The sequence below is a fragment of the Vulpes vulpes genome, chromosome 5 (genome assembly GCF_048418805.1).
Source record: "Vulpes vulpes isolate BD-2025 chromosome 5, VulVul3, whole genome shotgun sequence".
Taxonomy (NCBI): domain Eukaryota; kingdom Metazoa; phylum Chordata; class Mammalia; order Carnivora; family Canidae; genus Vulpes; species Vulpes vulpes.
This window is the reverse complement of record NC_132784.1, coordinates 75,358,879-75,380,244: the sequence shown is the minus strand read 5'-3', so window position 1 is coordinate 75,380,244 and position 21,366 is coordinate 75,358,879. Positions and strand designations below refer to the sequence as shown.

The following is a 21,366-nucleotide window of genomic DNA, read 5'->3' as shown; positions in this document are numbered from 1 at the left end:
ACAACTTATTTTAATGCTAAACTTATTTATCTTATCTCAATGTAAACTAATTATTTTAAGTTTGAATTTGAAACTTAAATATGCAAGACTAGGCATAAATCTGAAAAAGATCAGGAATGAGAGACTGCTAGCCTCATTACATGTCACAATATCTTATATATGAAAGCAATTTTATGGTGTATCAACTGGTACATGAATAGAAATTAATGAAAGAGAACAGAAACTTAAATGGGATCCAAGTAAGTATGGAGCTTTAGAAGATAACAGAATTTCAAGTCAATGGCAAGAAGAAAATTATGCAACTATTTAAAAAACCTTGAAATTTAGAAAACCAACTAAAAATCCATATATTTTTAATGCCTATATCAAAATAAATTCCAGATGGAGCAGAAGTTTAATAGATACATGACCTCAAAAGTGCTTTAAAATTAAATGATAAAAAAACAGTGAAGTATATTTCAGTATGAATGAAGTAGGGAAGTCTTGGTAAGCAAGTCATAAAAACCAAAATTAATATTAAATTAATTAGAATGTTGTTTATATGCAAAAGCATTCTATACAGTATACAAGTACTAAAAACACATCACAAGCTAACAAACCAACAATTACTTATACAACAGTAGAAGAGATGATTTCTTTAGTATAATAGACTCACTAATATCAGTATGGAAAAGATCAACAATTACATGAAACAGATAAAAGATGTTAATATACAATTCACAGAAAAAGAAATACAAATCATAAAGCATATGAAAAGATACTCAAATTCAATACTATGAGAAAGACTGCAATTTATTCAGATTGCCTATGCCATGAGTATTTATAAGATAGTTGTTGAGTATAGGAACAGAAGTATTCTCATAGAATGTGACAGCAGGATAGCTGTTAGTACAATGTCAAGGATGACGGTTTGGCAACAACTATGAAATTCAACATTTAACTATCTGCACATTGACTCAAATACATGTAACAGTTACTCTCCTAGGAACTCATACTTCCACATATTCACAAATATACGATTGTAAAATTCTTTGTCATAAAAAAGTAATAATATGAACAGGAATGAATACATTTATTGTGGTACATATTTATAAGTGAGTAATATGGAGTACAAGAAAAACTAAAGGATCTACATGGACTGGTGAGGGATATCTTCAAGATGTCACAAAAGATTTCACTTCCATGTGGAATTTAATCAAGAAACCAAAACAACCAAAGAACAAAACCAGACTCATAATACAGAGAACAAACTGGCAGCTGCCACAGGGGAGGGAGTAGAGGGATAGGCGAAATAGGTGAAGGGGCTGAAAGGTACAATGTTCTGGGAATAAAATAAATAACTCACAAGAATGAAAAGTACAGCTTAGGGAATATACTAGTAATATTATAGTAACTTTGCATGGTAACAGATTGAAGCTACACTTTTCATGATTAGTATTTCCTAAAGTTTTTTTTTTTACTGTGTCCCAGGCTTCTTTATTTAAAAACAAAGTGATAAGTGATGTAGGGATTAAAAACAAGAGCATCCTTGAACTTAACCTTCCCTCCAACCCGTTCCCCCCAAACTCTGTTCCCACACCCGTTGTGGTGCCAAACCCTTTCTACAGTGAATGGAGAACTTTAATCCCGAAGCCCTGGTACTAACCCTAGGTTCTCATTCCCTAGCTCTTCCCCTTCCTCTGCCCCCATCCCTGGGAAGGGCTGGCTCCTCACTTTGAATGCAAGAGAGAGCCCAGAGCGGTGACCGACACAGAGGAAAAGGCTTCACCCTCAGAGAGAGGCACCAAGGAGACCAAAGTAGTAAAGTGGGGGCCCCCATAGCCTGGGGTACCAGAAAGGGGCCCTGGTGCCAGAGGGAAGGATACTGGTGCTCCTGAGAAAAGAGACCCAGCAGCCTCAAAGTCCTCTCCTTGCCATTAGTCACTACTAATTACAGAAATAAGCTTGGACCACATCCTGTTCACGCCCAAGCTGCGGGCCTGATCGGAAGCACAGTGGCTTTCCAGCCCTGCAGGAACATGTTCTCCAGGTTACCTCACTCGGTTCTCCATCCTGGTTCACTTCCTCTTTGCAGCCTGCACAAGGATCCTTGCTTTGTACCTACCTCCCCTGCAGATTTTCATTTTTGTCAGCTTCTACCCACACTTCTGCAGCAGGAGCCACAGCTTACATGTGTTCTAGAAATTGCACTGTTGAGCTTCAAAGGGACAGATGACTGTTTGGGGAAACACATTCCAAAGAGAATCAGCAGGGTGAGCCCCATATCAGCCTGAGTATATCCTAGAGTGATCCGCTTCTGCTTCAGGGGCTTGGCAAATTGTTCCAGGTCTTTCTGCAGAGCTTTGCTGTCCTGGAACTCCTTGGGATTTTGCTCCAGTTTTTCCTTGTCTGGCTTCACAGATGGATCAGCGCTCTGCCCAAGGAAGGCACCCCCGGAGCTGACTCTCCACCTCGGAACATGGCTCGCCCTTCCACTGAGAAGACTCCAAGTTGCCTTGGGGCACCCATTCCAACCCAACCTACAGTCCTCAGTATGCTCTCTCCTGCAGAATTCAACTTCCTCTTGGCATTCTTTACCTCCAAATTTCTGAGTACACAGGTTTATGTTTAACAAAAGAGTTACCATGGATTCTTGGCTTGATCAGTGGAGAAGCTGGTGATTGGATACAAATATATAAACACTCAGGACACAATATAAGGCCACTACAGTGACATGAGGACACAGGCAGATATGGCTTTGGGTCTCACTCCAAGCTACAGGCCCTCAGGGAGGACATGATGACCAGCTAGGAGACCATCAAGAGGAAAATGTTCACAGGCAGATGAACGCACATTTGACAGCAACAAAGAGACCAAGGGTATGAGTGTCCATGCAGATGGCTTTCAACCAAGGATTTACATCACACACAAATTGTCTATAACATTGGAGCCACACACAGGCAGCCACAATGTGACGAGGACCTGAGTGGTTGCAAGGACAAAGCCTCTAGCACATGCCACCTGAAAGACAAAGCTGTATCCCTGTCCTTGTGATGATTTCATACTACAGGGATTTGCAGATGGCCACATGGATGCTCAGCAAAAATTTCAGTCCTGCACCCTGTAAAAGAGATGGTTTCTCTATTGCAAAAATGCCAGGCAGCATTTCAGGGGTCATGGATGAAGAGCAACAGATATTTGGAAGGGTTGAGCCACACAGGCAGAAAATAGAAGCAATACCCAAGCTTATGAAAGATGAGTTGTTGAATGAAAAGATCCGTCCATGGATAACGGTTCTCAGTACTTGAAAGCTGTAAACTCTTCTTAGATTAAACTCCTTAAATTGAATTATTGAACCTAATAATTGACTTTGTTTTGTAACTAAACCATGTTAAACTTATTTTACTCAACTTATTTTAATGTTAAGATTATTTATCTTATTTGCTAAGTTATTTTTTTACACTTGAATTTGAAATATATATATGCAAGACTAGGCATAAATCTGAAAAAGAACAGAAATAAGTAATATTAGTCCCATCACAAATCAAAATGTATTATGTATCAAAACAATGTACTGCATATCAATTGAGCCATGAACAAAGAAGTCAGTAAAACAGAATAGGGGATCCCAGGTGGCTCACCGGTTTAGCACCTGCCTTTGGCCTAGGGCACGATCCTGGAGTCCCGGGATCAAGTCCCACGTCAGGCTCCCGGCATGGAGCCTGCTTCTCCCTCCTCCTGTGTCTTTGCCTCTCACTCTCTCTCTCTCTATGTCTATCATAAATAAATAAATAAATAAATAAATAAATAAATAAATAAATAAATAAATCTTTTTAAAAATAAATAAAAATTTTAAAAACTATTTAAAAAAATAAAATAAAGCAGAATAGAAGGAACCAAATATAAATGGAATATATAGTCAGGAATCCAAGTCAAAAGATAACTATGCAACTATAAAAAAACTATGCAACAAAACTTTAGGGGAACAAATAAAATTCAATCCCTACTTAATTCCTATGTCAAAATAAATTTTGAGGCATTTCACATCATATGAAAGAAGTTAAAAATATGACAAGCCAGAAAAATAATGCATCTACCATAGTAAAAGGGATCATTTTTTTAGTATATAAAAGACTCAAAAATCAGCATTGGAGATATCAACAATGAACGAAATAGTCTTTAATAGTTAATCCACAGGAAAAGAAGTACAAGTCATGTTAAATTTATGAGAAGATGTTAAAACTCAACTATATTAAAAGGATTTTGAAAAGCTGTGGTCATCAAGACAGTGTGGTACTGGCACAAAAACAGACACATAGATCAATGGAACAGAATAGAGAACCCAGAAGTGGACCCTGAACTTTATGGTCAACTAATATTCGATAAAGGAGGAAAGACTATCCACTGGAAAAAAGACAGTCTCTTCAATAAATGGTGCTGGGAAAATTGGACATCCACATGCAGAAGAATGAAACTAGACCACTTTCTTGCACCATACACAAAGATAAACTCAAAATGGATGAAAGATCTAAATGTGAGACAAGATTCCATCAAAATCCTAGAGGAGAACACAGGCAACACCCTTTTTGAACTCGGGCACAGTAACTTCTTGCAAGATACATCCACGAAGGCAAAAGAAACAAAAGCAAAAATGAACTATTGGGACTTCATCAAGATAAGAAGCTTTTGCACAGCAAAGGATACAGTCAACAAAACTCAAAGACAACCTACAGAATGGGAGAAGATATTTGCAAATGACGTTTGAGATAAAGGGCTAGTTTCCAAGATCTATAAAGAACTTATTAAACTCAACACCAAAGAAACAAACAATCCAATCATGAAATGGGCAAAAGACATGAAGAGAAATCTCACAGAGGAAGACATAGACATGGCCAACAACCCCATGAGAAAATGCTCTGCATCACTTGCCCTCAGGGAAATACAAATCAAAACCACAATGAGATACCACCTCACACCAGTGAGAATGGGGAAAATTAGCAAGGCAGGAAACAACAAAGGTTGGAGAGGATGCGGAGAAAAGGGAACCCTCTTACACTGTTGGTGGGAATGTGAACTGGTGCAGCCACTCTGGAAAACTGTGTGGAGGTTCCTCAAAGAGTTAAAAATAGACCTGCCCTATGACCCAGCAATTGCACTGTTGGGGATTTACCCCAAGGATTCAGATGCAATGAAACGTCAGGACACCTGCACCCCGATGTTTCTATCAGCAATGGCCACAATAGCCAAACTGTGGAAGGAGCCTCGGTGTCCATCGAAAGATGAATGGATAAAGAAGATGTGGTTTATGTATACAATGGAATATTACTCAGCAATTAGAAACGACAAATACCCACCATTTGCTTCAACGTGGATGGAACTGGAGGGTATTATGCTGAGTGCAGTAAGTCAATCGGAGAAGGACAAGCAGTGTATGTTCTCATTCATTTGGGGAATATAAATAATAGTGAAAGGGAATATAAAGGAAGGGAAAAGAAATGTTGGGAAATATCAGGAAGGGAGACAGAACATAAAGACTCCTAACTCTGGGAAACGAACTAGGGGTGGTGGAAGGGGAGGAGGGCAGGTGTTGGAGGGGAATGGGTGACGGGCACTGAGGTGGACACTTGACAGGATGAGCACTGGGTATTTTTCTGTATGTTGGTAAATTGAACACCAATAAAAATTAATTAAAAAAAACTAACTTTGAACAAATAATTGAATATTTATAACAGAAATAAGCAGTAGTGTTTTTCCTCTGTACATATGTAAAATTTGCTTATAGTTTTAGAGTAGTATTTACTGTGTTACGCTGCAGATCATTAGTTAACATGTCTTCTCTGTGTTACACTGCAGATCATTAGTTAACATGTCTTCTCTGCTAGGTTGTCTATAACTCTATCATCTATGCCAGGGATTTATATTTTATTTTAATTGTATATTTTTGTTATAAATATTTATATATTAAATGTTAATATGTGATACATACATAATTTTGGTAAACTTGCTTTTATATTTCTACTTTTTTTCTACTTCCTCTTCTTCTTTTTTTTTTTTTTTTTATGGTATCCTAACCTAAGAGGACTATCTAATATCCAATTATGGTTACGTGTTTAGACATTTAACATTTTTAATTACTATGTCAATTTTTAAATTATGTATTCTCAACTCTTTACAATTTTGCATGCAAATAAAGCAGGTTATGAGTCAAAAAAAAAAAATACAAACTTTGACTTCAAAACTCCCGTGAGTCTGAAGGACTTTTCAATGTTCAATTCCCATAAGGTCAAGTTTGTAAGAATTTTCTGCATAATAAAATAATTCACACAATTGAAAATCTCCACCATTAACTCTTATAGGCTTACCTTTTGAAAGCTTGCTTACAGTCAGCAGGAGGACTTTTAACTAACTCATAAAGACCTGGAAATGCCTCTCCCATCCAGTATGACCAACGAGGTCAAAAAGCTGCATTAGTCCTTAAGGATATATTTTATTTCACATGACCAGGTCTGTGCTTTTTCTGCAGAGTCCTCTAAGTACTTCAGAAAATTGTTATTACTTGTTTGTAGATCTACTTAAAAGGAAATCCATGATGCAAATAGAAAACCAAATTTTTTCCACATTAAGATAATTTATTGAGGCAGGCAAATCTATTGGCATAAGAAGTCAAAGTCAGCAACAAGCTCTTTTAAAAGGAAAATTCTTCTCCAAAAACTAACTTCTTTTCTAGTATCTCAAAAAAAGAAAAATAATAATTCCCATTTTGGGGCCATCTAATTCTGTTTGTATGGCAAAATTAATTGTACTGAGATCTAGAGAGGACATTCTTGAAATGTTCTGAAAGAATAGTAACAGTGCTGAAGAGAATAGCATCTTCTCCCCAAAAATGCAAAGATCATGGGCCATTTTTTGCCTTCTAACCATATTATCAAGTCATGCACTGGGAGTATGTCAAGACTGACTCTTGCTTTATTCTATTTACTTTGACTTTTCCACCAAATTTTTAAATTTTAAAAGTACATCTAGATGTAAATATTCTTTTAGAGCTATCACATTATGGACAGGTCAGATGAGAAGCACTGGTGAACTATACAGTCCCAGAGTACAAACTGACCAGAAGAGTTAGATTTTATCATAGAACTCCAGAACACTTGCCCTGTTATATCACTAAAGACAAGAACAGGTGGATAACGTAAGAAGAGAGAGAAATTCTAAGGAAAAATTGAAAAGAAATGCTAGAGATCAAAAACACTGACAGAATTCAAGAAAGCCTTTGACAAGCATTAAGAGACTGGACATAGCCTCAGGACAGGGCAATAGAAATTTCCAAAACTGAAAATCAAAGAGAAAAAATCCTGAAAAACATAAATAGACAAATAAACAAACTAGAACAGAATATGCAAAACAGTGGGACAACTACCAAACAGGTAACATACATGTAATGGGAATACTAGAAAAAGTGAAAATAACAGAGGCAAGATTTTAAGCAATAATGACTGAGAATTGCCCCCCAAATTAATGTTGAACACAAGCCTCTGGAGCTCAGGTAATACTTCATAAGATAAATGCCTAACAAAAAAACAGATAGAAGTATGTCATATTTAAGCTTCAGAAAATCAAAGGTAAAATTTTAAATCTTGAAAGAAACCAAAGAAAAAGTATCTTACCTATAAGAGAGTGCCTGACATTAAGCCCTTTAATTGTACTGTACTTAACCCATAGAAGTTAAGTTTTTGATTGACAAAGCATCCATTTCAAAAGCATCTATCGTGAATAAAAATATTACCAGCTATATGACACAGCTACTAGCAAAGCAACCAGGTTAGGAATTAAGACACCTCCACTCATGAAGTTTCCTCTTTCAGAAAGCCTGGGTGACTTCAACAACTGACCAGTTTAGTGACCCTGCTTCTCCTTTTCTGTGCCTTAATTCTCACTCTCATGCCTTAAATGAATCAATAAATAGTGAACCCATGAAACCCTACATAGGCCCCCACTACCATCAGACCCTAATAAAGGCATAGTCCCAAGTCTGTACTCTTGCTCTCTTTAACTGCAAACTCAGATGTGGCCCTCAGATATGCTGTTTACCCTCTAAGACTAGTGCGTAGAAAATCTTGTACCTTGAAGCTCCCTGATCATTTTTACTGCAGTCAAGTGTATCCTGAAATCATAGTAAGAACCACAAGAACCAGTCCAGCCACAACACTGGCCTCAGTGGGAAATGTCTGTGGTGACTTACTACAAGTAATACAAGCCCAGGTGAGTGCCACAGGCATTCCTAGACAATCACATCACTATCACTAGACTGGGACCACCACAAGAAGCAGAAGAAAGAATTAGACCCAACTTCTCAGAAACCATGCAAGAAAGAAGTGAATGGAGTATTTAAAGTGCTGAGAGAAAAAATAAAATGCTGAGAGAAAAGAAAAGAAAAAAATCCACCAAGTTAAATTCTGGGCTCTGTGTAATTATCCTTTAAAATTGAAGACGAAAAGTCGAACTCATAGAATCAGAAAGTAGAACAGTGGTTTCCAGGAGGTGGGGATAAGGAAAGACGAGATGTTGGCCAAAAACTACAAACTTCCAGCTGAAGATGAGTAAGTCCTGAGTATCTAATAATCAGTATGGTGACATAGTTAACAATATTGTGTTATATATTTGAGAGTAAATTTTAAATGTTCTCCCCCAAAAAATGTAATTATGTGAAGGGATGAATGTTTTAACTTACCTTATTGTGGTAATAATTTCACAGCATATATGTATGACAAATCACATTGTACACATTAAACTTATATTATGTGCCAATTATACTTTAATCAAGATGAGAAGGAAAAAATCTATGCCTAGATGTTTCTAGCAACTTTATTCATAATTGTCAAAACATGAAAACAACCAAGACACTCTTTGGTGGGTGAGAGGATAAATAAAGCTGTGGTACATACAGAAAATAAAGACTATTTGGCACTAAAAGGTTGACCTATCAGGTCAGGAAGGGACATGGGAGAAATTTAAATGTGTATTACTAAGTGAATGAACGCAATCTCAAAAGGCTACATATTGTATGATTCCAACTATGTGCAATTGTGACAAAGGAAAAATGATGCAGACAGTGAAAAGATCCGTGACTGCCAGGAGATAGGGGAGAGAGAAGGATGAACAGGCAGTGCACAGAATATTTTAAGGCAGTGAAACTACTTTGCATGATACTACAATGGTGGATATATGGCACTATACATTTGTCCCAACCCATAGAATGTACAGCACCAGAAGTGAACTCTAATGTAAATTATGTAAATTATGAGGATTTTGTGTGATAATGTTTCATAGGTTCATCAGTTGTAACAAATGTACACAGTCTTGTGAGAGGTCCATAGTGGGAGAAATTTGCATGTGTGGGGACAAGGATTAAACAGGCACTCTGTACTTCCTGCTCAAATAGCCAGAAGCTGAAAACTTCTCTAAAAGTAAAGTTTATTAATTTTTTTAAGGTGACATGTGTCCAGGAAGAGGAAGCACACAAATGCATGTGGATAAGCTGAATATCCTGGAGGCCTGCATTAAAAGCCAAGATCCAACTAGACAGAGATCTGAGGTAAGATGAAATGAGCGTACCATTTTAAACCTAGACAACTGTGGATTTTAAACAGAATTTCAAATGTGTTGGAGAGAGATTAATTCACCTCTTACTTACAATAGCATAACTTTGAGAACATTATTTTAAATATCCCTCAGCCTCATTTTTTAGCTCTAAGAGAATAATGTGCACTTCAAGAAATCATGATGATTGAATGATGTAATGTATGCAAAGTGCCTGATACACGGTAGTACACCGTGCTTTTTTGAAGTGCTTTTTAAGCAGATGAGAGTCACTAAACCAAGACAAGCATTTTTGTTCATTATTGAGAAAACTTTCCTTATAATAAACATTTTAAAATTAAGCTAGAAGAGGTATTTGGGAAGTGCTACTGCATCATACCCTACACTATGCTAATGCCACAAGGTGAAAGACAATGCTGTCCATTGCGTTTCTACTTTAGCACTAACCACAACTATTAGCACAGTAGGTATAAATGATATGAATAACTCTATGGTATCAACAATTTTCCTGCCCTCAGCTTCCTTGTGGTCATTTATTTCTGCTTCTTCTCCTAGATCTAGGATAGAAACTGGTATACTCTTAAACTCTGTGGAAATTAAAAACTATCTATGGGATAAATGAAACCCATTTTGTGAGCTCCCGTCCACAATTGTGCACATCTGAGTGTGTGGCTGCCCCAAAATCTCTTAAAAGCATGCCACACATGTTAGTTTCCAAGGTATGTATCCACTATTCCAACATAAAATCCAAGGAATCTCATTTCCTTGTTTCCCTGCAACAAGGGTGCAGACATGTGATGGGTTCCGTCAACCAAGAGTCTGTGTGCAAGTCTTGGAGCAGAAGTCAGTTATCTGGGGATAGGTAGTTCCAAGCATCAGAGCAGCTTTGAGGTCAGGAATGTGGTGGCACCACTGCAGTCTAGTCAGGGCAGGTTGATCCTGATTAGAGCAGAGGCAGCATCTCCCTTGCATGCCAGTCCAGTCAGGTATGCTTCTGCAAGCTCTTCCTGATAGCTCAGCCTTCAATCTGTGATTCCCACTCTTCGAAATATCTTTAAACTATTTAATTGCATATCAAATATCCCTTCTACTGAAACTAGCTACAGAGATGCTGGATCATCAGCTAAGAACCCCAGATGATATATTCAACTGACTTAAAATTCTCCATTTCAATTTATCACCAAGAATGGAAAGTCATCAACTTCAGGAGCTTCCAGTTAACAAGGGTCTCTTTTAAAAATGCATTTATTCTTAAGAGGGTTAAGTGGAAATGATGGCCTTTTATTCAGTAAGTCTGTATGAAGCATTTACCGTGTGCCAAGTCTACTCTAGGTGTTGGCAATACAGTAGGGCGTAAAATAGCCAATACACCTATTTTTCGTGAAGCTTGCATTCTAATTGGAAGAGACAGAGAATAAACAAGTAAATCAGATAATCAGATGGCAAAGGCGCTATAGAGAAATTGTGAGTACTGTGACAGAATAACTCAGGGAGATAGAGGATGGCTTTACATGGTGATGGTGGTTAAAGACCTCTAAGGAGGTGGCCATTGTGTTGCAGACTGAGTGAGGACAACAATCCAAGCAATAGGAAGGCCTAGAGGAAGAGCATTTGGGGAATAAAGAACTAGTTCAAAGGCCTATAGGCAAAAGTGAAACCATTGCAGCTGAAGCTAGTGGGTAAGGGAGAGAATGATATAACAGGGTCAAAGAGATGTGCTTGGGTGAGACAACTATACAGAGATGTGCAATTTAAGCAAATGCTTTCAAATGGGAAAAAAAATTGTGGAAATTAAAGAAGCCATGAAGGGGCAAAGTGGAGATGAATGTCATTGGCTACACCAAGTCCACCAAAGAAAACACCTGCCAGAAAGCACATACAGGTTCTGGGGAAAGACGATTGCTTGAGTCCAGATGTTTTATTTCACTTCATCTGACTTTAATTAGAGCTGAATTAATTGTAAGGTTAAGGTTGCTTGGGGATATCCGAGTCAGAAGGGAGTAGTTAATGACACTCACCCATATCAGATAAAAATCCCCTTCCCATGTACAGAAACTCCTCTCTAGTGGTTTTACTCATGACCTTTCAGCTCTCTGCTCTCATACCTGGACACAGATAAACGCTATAAATTCTTGCTTTGAGGTCTTCCTTGAACACAAAACCTAGAGTGGCCCCTTGTCTTTTGAGTTACTGTAACATTGACTACATCCTTAAATTTTTAATCACTTGAATGTAACTCTTTTTCATATATATATTAACTTATTTATTATCTATCTCCCTATAAAGTGCTATGTGATCTGTCATTATTATGAAGTATACCATAGTGTTTAGGAGCACCGGTTATAAACTGCATCTCAGGCTTTTTCTAGCATGACCTACAGTAAATTATTTAAATTTTCCATACTTCAGTTCTTCTAGAAAGAAATAATAATAACATTATTTCATAGAGATCTTAGGGGATTAAACTTGCCTTTGTAGCAGCAAATGTAAGAAGTAGGAACCACTTTTACTACAATTATTAATTATTGTAATCCAGATTTTTTTTTATCATAGAAAGTGTCTCAAATTTTGGCGTTTTCTTTCACCTGATTGTAACATCAGAGACACTCACATTTTAAGGTGAATTTTGTAGAGAGTGAATCTCATCCATCTTGTATTAATTTTGAGGGCTTTACTCTCAGAATTTGGAAAGTGTCTCATGACCTCGTAATAGAAATATCTACCTAGAGTTGAATAACATGTATAAATCAGAGGGGTTTTTTTTAAGTCAGACATAAATAGAATACAAATGAACAATTGACGGAGCAACAAAGACAATGATGTTTATTAGGTACCCACTAAGTACAAGCATTGTCCTGAATATTTGGCATGCAGTGTCTCATCTAATGCTTAAAACTACCGTACAAAAAAATGTATTACCATTTCACTGTCCATGGGAGCTCAGGTTAAAATAAGACCCTCAGGGATGCCTGGGTGGCTCAGTGGTTAAGGGCTCTGCCTTCCACTCAGGGAGTGATCCTGGAGTCCTGGGATGGAGTCCCACATTGGGCTCCCTGCATGGAGACTGCTTCTCCCCTGCCTGTGCCTCTGCCTCTCTCTTTCTGTGTCTCTCATGAATGGATAAATAAAATCTTTAAAAATAAATAAATAAATAAAATAAGATCCTCAGAGTTGATGAAATTCAAACAATATTATATAAACTTAATCAGAATTCAATACTAATTCCATTTACTCCATAACTCAAATCTTTCCACATCACCCAAAACTGCCACTAACACTAACTTCCAGAGGCTGAATAATAACATAAAGTTGATAAGGCTCTTACCTAAAGTTCAAGGAAAAGGTTATCTGACATAGTATTGATCGTATAAGGAACTAGCTGTCTTTTTCACCTAAGGAGGCAGGGACCAACAACCACAGAGGTGCTGACCCAAACATAATAAGGACCTTGCTAGTTCAAAAAGAGATATAAGCAAAAATCTGTCCATACTAAGAGTTAGTCTAGCACTGTTTTTTTTTATTCTTTTAAATATACTTTTATAATGTTTACTACGTGCCAGGAACTTTCATAAGCATTTAGCATTTTGAAACTCATTTACATAGCCCAAATATATTATGAAATTTGTATTATTGTTACCATTTTTACAGATAAAGAAAACATTGTAGAAGGATAAAATAATTTCCCCAGGTTGCATTCAAACTCAGGAAATCTGACTCCAGATCTACTTTCACCACACCACCTCCTCTAAACAAGTATCTCACTTAATTCTGTTTACATTCTAGTTGCCTTTTTTTGTTGATTTTAGGTTCATAATAAAATGACTTTTTGGCCCTTCTATTAAGACTTGTCAGAAGAAAATCATACCAATAAGTGGGCCAGCCCCAAGGCCTAGGAAGCATGAGGCTAACGGAAATGAGAAAAACAAGAGAATGTGAGAAAGTAATGGTCAAGGGTGTTGGGAAAAATTCCAGACACCAAGAATTTTACAAGGCCAGTGAGTATAGAATATTATTCTTCAAAGAAGGTAGAAAGAAACTACGTATTATCCATTCCAATGCTCAAAAACTAGATTAAGTGGTTCTGCAATATTATAGAGACTCCAGGAATAAATTTCATAATAGCTAACAGCCTTTGAGAATTTACTGGTAATAAAAGTTTTATAAGAATTATGTATTAATCCTAATAATATCTCTATCACTCTCCTTTAACTCAAAGATACTGTAGTTTCCTAAAGTTCACAATGAATGTGGTAAAACTAAGTTTTGATCTCAGAACTATCTTACTTAGAGACTATTTTCTTAATGAGTAGAATACACTAAACTCATTCCAGAAATGTGCATATAAAAATGCTACATAATATCCCCTTCATACAGCAAAATCATGACAATAATATTCTCAATGTAAATGACTGTTATTGCAATAACAATAAATTTTAGTCCAAATAACCCAGCAAGGATAGTAGGTCTTTCCTTTAGAAGCAAGAGAGGAAAAGAGAGAATCAGACTAGATATAACAAAAGATTAAAAAGTATAGGAAGTGAAGATAAAGAATAGAGAAAGCTTTTTCTACTTTCACAGAATACTACATATTTTGCCATTGCAAAGGTAGTGTGCTTGCACTGCATGACTTATGAAGAGTTGAGTTTCACGATTCTCATAGCATAGCAATTTCTATGAAATATTCTTCCCAGGAAATGCTCTAACAAAGTGATCTTATAATAAGGTAAGGATGCAATCATAGTCTATAGCATTATTGCTCAAAGTGTATGCATAGATCACCTGCTTAGACACATCTATGTAATTTGTTTAAAATGCAAATATGCCAATCCGAGAACAGTCCCCACTGAGTTAGAATCTCCCGAGTCTATATCCTGGAAATGTGTGTTTTAACAAGAATTCCAACTAATGTTTGTCTTTCTCTGATTGACTTATTCCGACTGATTCTGAAAGTAATCAAAGTTTGACAACTAAATGGGCAATAAATAAATCTAAATGACATAGTTTTAAATGATTAATAATTTCCTGCCTGGGCCTTTCCTCAGAAAACTTACATGCCAACATCAACATACTTTTACATACAATGTTCACTTGGCCCTGAACCATTGAAATTATATTATCTTCTCTTTGCCATTTAAAAGATAAGGTCATTTTATGCTATTATGATTATTTCTCCATTGAAGTCACCTTTTGATCCAGAGCTTCTTTATAGCATTTTTCACCTCTGCATTTCTCAAGGTGTAGATTAAAGGATTTAACATAGGAGTTATCATGGTATAAAACACAGCCACAGCTTTATCAATGGAAAAGGTGATCGCTGGACGCAAATACACAAATATACAGGGCACAAAGAATAAAGTGACCACGGTGATGTGAGAGACACAGGTAGAGAGGGCTTTACGTCTCCCCTCCAAGCTGTAGGTCCCTAGGGAGTGCAAAATGACTATGTAGGAGACCACCAAAAGGAGAAAGTTTAACAAACAGATGAACCCACTATTGGCAGCAACAAAGAGACCAAGGGTATGAGTGTCCATGCAGACAAGTTTCAACAAAGGGTTTAAGTCACACATGAAATGATCTATAACATTGGGCCCACAGAAAGGCAGCCAGACTGTGAAGAAGATCTGAATGGTTGCATGGACAAAGGCTCCAGCCCAGGCCACGCCCACAAGGAGGCTACAGACCTGTTGACTCATGATGGTTGTGTAGTGCAAGGGTTTGCAGATGGCCACATAGCGGTCATAGGCCATCACTGTAAGGAGGATAATCTCAGCAGGACCAAAAAAAATGCTCAGCAAAGACCTGAGTCATACATTCCCTAAAAGAGATGATTTTTCTCATAGTAAGAGTGTCAGCAAGCATTTTAGGGGTCATGGAGGAAGAACAGCAGCCATCTATAAGGGACAAGTAAGACAGGAAGAAGTACATGGGTGTTTCCAGGGCCTTGCTGGTGCTGATGGTGATCATGATAAGCAAGTTGCCTGCCAAGGTGACCAAGTAGACAATTAAAAACACAACAAATGAAAATTTCTGAAGTTCCACATTTTGAGTCAATCCCAGGAGAATGAATTCCGTCACATTATTCATCTTCTCCATCAAATCCGTTCAGGTGACAAGTGACATCCCTGAAAAGAGAGTCACACTCTTCCTCAATAATGACACTTTCACCTAATGAATATTCATGGCATGCCTTATTTTTTCTAGTTTTGCAGAAGGTGAAAACAAGCCCAAAACCCTATTGACAGTTTCATATTAGGTATTCTTATAAGTGACAATGTAGGTGCTATTGTTTTTGTTTTTTATAATTTCCTGATTTTTTCTTTGAGAGAGAGAGAGAAGGAAAGACAGCACAAGTTAGGGAGAGGGGCAGAAGGATATGGGGTGGCAAAGAATCTTAAGCAAGCTCCACACCCAGTACAGGCTCAATCCCATGACCCTGAAATCATGACCTAAGCTGAAATCAAGAGACTTATCAACTGAGCCACCCAGGCATCCCTTGTTTTAATTTTCTACAACAAAAGTGTGCAACATTTAAAATCAGAAAAAAAAATGCCATGCATCAATTTGGAAGAGCCAATCAATGATATAGCCATGGATGTGGCAGATTCACAAATACCCGAAGATTTGTGTATTTACCTCCAAAGTGGCTGAACATGTTTACTAGTGAAAAATCCAATTTTTTCTAAATGAGGTCATGCAAAACACTAAAATATATATAAAGATTCTTTCACAGGCCATACTTTTTCATACTTTACATGTCTGGTAGCTTCTCAGCTTCCTCAAGACTTAAAATAGTATTGCTACTTCCTTCCAATCTCACTGAAGATTGTAAATCGCCCCAAAGGCCTGTGCCACATTGTCTGGTACTCATCTCTCATTCTTCAACAGGGTGCATCCCTGAAGGCAAAAATGTGCCTTAATGCAATTGTAATCATTCATTCTTGTATTCCCAGTGATGGCCAAAAGTAAACAGTCATAAAGCATCACTGAGAGGAAGAAGAAAAAAAGAGGCAAAAGAAAGAGGGATGAAAATATAAGGAAAAAGAGCAAAGAGAAGTGAGCTTAAAATTCAAAGACTTAGCTTAAAATCTGGGATACACCACTTATTAACTACATAGCATCAATTTATTTTATCTCTCTGGGATTCAATGTTTTCATCTGTTAAAGTGGGGAATAAATATATCTGTATCTAGGAGTGTCATGAAGATCAAATCATTTTAAATTTACTATTGTTGTTGTTAATATGATTTTACTGGTCTCACAAGAGTATCACCAAAGAAATATTTCAAAATTGTCCCTGACCATCTCCAAAAGGCAAAGATGCTAAAAATATAAGCTAACCAAGTGAGAAGAAACAGGAGAAAAAGAAAAAGTAATAAATGGCAAAAAGAAAGGTCATCAGATTTAAGAAAAAAATTTGAAAGCAAGTGATTAAAAGACTCTTTAATATAAATATTAAGTTATTTAATTTGCTTGCTTTGTTTCTGGAATTTATCCTCTATTCATTAATTAATTTGTTGAAGACGTATTCTAAATACAAAATAACATACTCCTTCCAAATTTAACTTTATGACCAAGCATGGATTTTTCCAGGAAACAGGAAACAATATAAACCTTGTTCATTATTCAAATAAGTGCTTTGTACAGTGTTGTGTCTTACTAGTTTTATAACCCTATTCAATTTTGCATCCACAGTGATGACCAACTTTAGGTATTAGAAAATATTTGAACACTATGGTATAAGAAATAGGTCAGAAGAGCATGAGGGGAAGGGAGGGAAAACTGAATGGGAAGTCATCAGAAAGGGAGACAAATCATGAGAGACTCAACTATACAAAACAAACTGAGGGTTTTTGGAGGGGAGGTAGGAGGGTGGATGGGGTAACTGTGTGATGGACATTAAGGAGGGTCTGTAATGTGATAAGTACTAAGTGTTATAGGCAACTGATGAATTATTGAACACTACATCTGCAACTAATAATGTACTATAAGTTGACTTACTGAATTTAAATTTTTAAAAGGGGGGGAAGCATTTGAGAGAGAGCAACAAAGGAGATGTAGAGACAGAACAAAGGGAGAAAGTGAGAAAGAAAAAGGATAAAAGGTAAAACCAAAAAGGAAAAGAGAAAAAAAGGCAAGGGGGGGGAATTAAAACACTACACACTAAAGTAATCTCAGACTTTAGTAAGTGTATTATAATATTTCCAACATGTGCTGCATCTGAAATCTGAACTTTTATCAAATTTACTTGCTGATTATAGTCCTCCAGGTCAACATCAGAGAAAAATGCTGACAAATCAAGAAGTCATAGGTTGTCCTTACAAACACACTGGTCAGAAAAAAAAGTTGCTTTTGCCTACCTTGGTGCTGAGGGTTATAAACTACTGTCTTGTCAACAGTTGGTCCTTTGCAGCTTCAATAATACTTAACTCCATTAGGGTTATCTTCAATTCAAGGTATATGAAACCCAAGTCATAGTCATTTAATTTATGTAAATTTACTGTTCAAAGAAAAGAATCAAAGTGTTTCCAGAAATCAAAAAGAAGAAAATTATGCTCTTCTTACATACCCACCCTCCCTATATCTTGTATGTCTGGGACTTCTCACCCTGGCATGATTTGTTCAGATAAGAAACTATTCCTGATAGTAGACACATTCACTTTGTATTTAAAAAAAATTTGGGTTGGGAGGAATAGGGAGGAGCTTCAGCAGATTAGCACATTTCTATTTCTGTGGGATTCACATCAATCTATAGGTTTTTAAGTTTTTTATGTAGACGTTGTTGTGAGAGACTTAATACAAGCCCTAAGCACATGGAGCCAGAAAAGTAAACTCAATTACCAAAACATCAGCAGTTGACTAAGAGTCGCTGAGATGAGGAATCCCTTGAAGCCAATTCTGAGCCTTTTTTCAGAGCATTTATGCTTAGTGCTGAGCCACGTACTTTGGTCCTTGGGGTGCACTGCTTTCTACCATCATTTCACTAGCTCCCCATGTCCAGGCACAGACATAGTCAAGAAGAGGTGCTGCCTTTATGGTTCACTCTGCCAAGGAATCTTCACAGTCCTGTTTCTCAACTCCTTCAATTCTCAGGGGAAAGGCATCAGTTTTATTTAAATGGTGACTCACCTCTATGCTATTCCCCCAAAGGAAGAGTAGTTAATTTTAGGAATCTTTGCCAAAATGGTAGCCAAATGCTTCTCTCTTCCTCCTATAGTACCTCTGACTACAGAAGGACTTTTTTGACAAGGGTTAGAATTGATCTCCAGGAATAGGATAATTATTCCTAGTTAGAACCTTAGATTATTTGTTTCTTTTTTTCCCCAATAAATGTTCATGGAACATCTAAAATATACCAGGCACAGTGTTGTTCAATAATAACAACGGTAACTAGTGAGTGCTATATGCCAAGCCCTGTATTAAACACAATACGTGACGTACACCTTGTGATGGGCACTATTATTAATTTTCATTCTACAAATGAGGAAACAGGCACTATGAATATAGGTAATTTACCCAAGATTAGAAGCTTAGTAGTGACAGAACTAAATTTATTTATTCATTCTTTTAAAGATTTATTTATTTTTTAGAGACGTCCAGAGAGCATGCATGAGGGGGAGGAGGGTCACAGGGAGAGATTCCTGAAGCAGACTCCCCACTGACCATGGAGCCCAACATGGGGCTCAATCCCAGGACCCCAAGATCATGACCTGAGCTGAAATCAGGAGTTGGATGCTTAACTGACCGAGCCACACAGGCAACCCATAAAACTAAACTTTAAATACATATTTGCCCCCACAGCCCAAATTGTGTCTCTGCCCTCATATGAAAGAATTCAACTATTAAAAAAAGAAGAGACAGCGTGAGCATTATAAAAAAAGAACACAGTGCCATAATAGGCACATGCCTTAAACTAGTGTGGATGTGGAATTCTTGGAGACAAAGTAATGTTGAAGTTGAACCTACAAAAACATTACCCAAGGTCTAGATTAGATACGTAAGAGAGGAGATTGAGCCAGACTATACCATTTGGTGAATGTCAACAATGAACAAGGTTTATGTGTGAGCCCACCAATGGCATTTGTGGTTTTATTCTGTTAGAGTTAAGACCAATTAATTGTACTTTTCCAATCATATATTCAAGTTGACTACAAGCTTTCATTGCCACTATCAATTAGCTGAAAATTACTTTAGTAGAAGAGTTAAAATGCATAAAGCAGCTGAAAAACCCCAATTGTAACCAGCTTCTTGAAAGGAGGAATAATTAAAACTCTGATACATTACTTATAAGCATATAAAATGATCTAGAGCTCATCTGTCACCCAGTCACCCCCACCCCACCCGCCCCGGCCTCCTCCCCTTCCACCACCCCTAGTTCATTTCCTAGAGTTAGGAGTCTTCATGTTCTGTCTCCCTTTCTGATACTTCCTATTCTGTATGTTGGCAAATTGAACACCAATAAAAAATAAATTTATTATTAAAAAAATAAAATAAATAAAATTAAATGGTCTAGAGATGAGGAAAAACAGTTGGTGGTTCTCAAAAAGTTATTTATGTATATAAAATATCCAGAATCAACAAATCTATAGAAATGGAAAACAGGTTAGTGGCTGGCTAAGGGGCTAGGGAAGGGGAGAACTAGAAATGGACTATGTAACTGGTATAGGGTGATAAAAATGTTCTGCAATTAGGTAGTTGTCATGATTACACAGGTAGAAAAATAAGAGGAAATTAATCAGAAAGTAGAAGATAGGAAATCATAAGGATAAGAACAAAAATTGATGAAACAGAAAATGAAAAACAATAGAAAAAAATCAATGAAATGAAAAGCTGGTTCTTTGAAAAGCTTAAATAAAATTGACAAAACTTTAGCTAGGATAACAAAGAGGAAGGGAGAGAGAAGGAGGAAGAGTAAGAAAGGATAAGAGAGAAAAAAGAGCCAAATCACTCATATCGAGAATAAAACATGGGGTGTCTGGTGGCTCCATCAGTTAAGCATCCAACTCTTGATTTTGGCTCAGGGGATGATCTCAGGGTTGGGATCCACACTGGGCATGGAGCCTGCTTCAGATTCGCTCTCTCCCTCTTCCTCAGCCCTCTCCCACCACCTCTCATATGCAAGTGTACTCTCTCTCTCTCTAAAAAAAGGAAAGAATAAAAGATAATAGAGCATTACATATTCTGCAGACATTAACAGGATACTAGGAAATATTATGACAAACTAATGCCAATACATTTGACAACTAAAACCCAATTATTTTGAAAAGTATTACAAGATCTGACTGAAAAAGAAATAGAAAACCAGAATAGTCTTATATTAGGTAAAGATAAAGAATTTGTGGTTAAAATCATTCTCAAAATAACTCCAGTCCCAATGGCTTCAAGTTTTAATTACACATTTTTTTTTCAAATTCCATATATTTTAAAAATAAGGAATGCTGCTTTTGCTTAGCTGGTGCCAAGATAGATTCTCAGTCCTCAGAAGAAGGTAAGTCTACATCAGGGTGAGGCCCTAACTTTACCCAGGAACTAGAACCAAGCCCAGGAGGCCCACCAGCAACTCACCCACACTATCACCTTGGTTTCAGACCTCACCTGCATCTACTCAGCCTACATCCCAAGAAGGTGAATGTTAAGGAGGAAAATATCAATGCCATCATTAAAGCAGTCAGTGTAAATGCTCGACTTTTCTGGCCAGACTTGTTTGTAAAGACCCTGGCCAATGGCAACATCAGGAGCCTCACCTACAACACAGGGGCTGGTGAACTTGCCCAGCAGTTCCTGGTACACCAG

At 37.1% G+C, this 21,366-nt stretch overlaps 2 pseudogenes; both read right to left on the bottom strand.

Annotated features, from left to right (window-relative positions):
* Positions 1-1,709: 1,709 nt before the first annotated feature.
* Positions 1,710-11,126, bottom strand: LOC112912179 (POU domain, class 5, transcription factor 1 pseudogene; annotated as a pseudogene).
* Positions 11,127-14,756: 3,630 nt separating this feature from the next.
* LOC112912198 (olfactory receptor 4C12-like) lies at positions 14,757-15,669 on the bottom strand (annotated as a pseudogene).
* Positions 15,670-21,366: the final 5,697 nt, after the last annotated feature.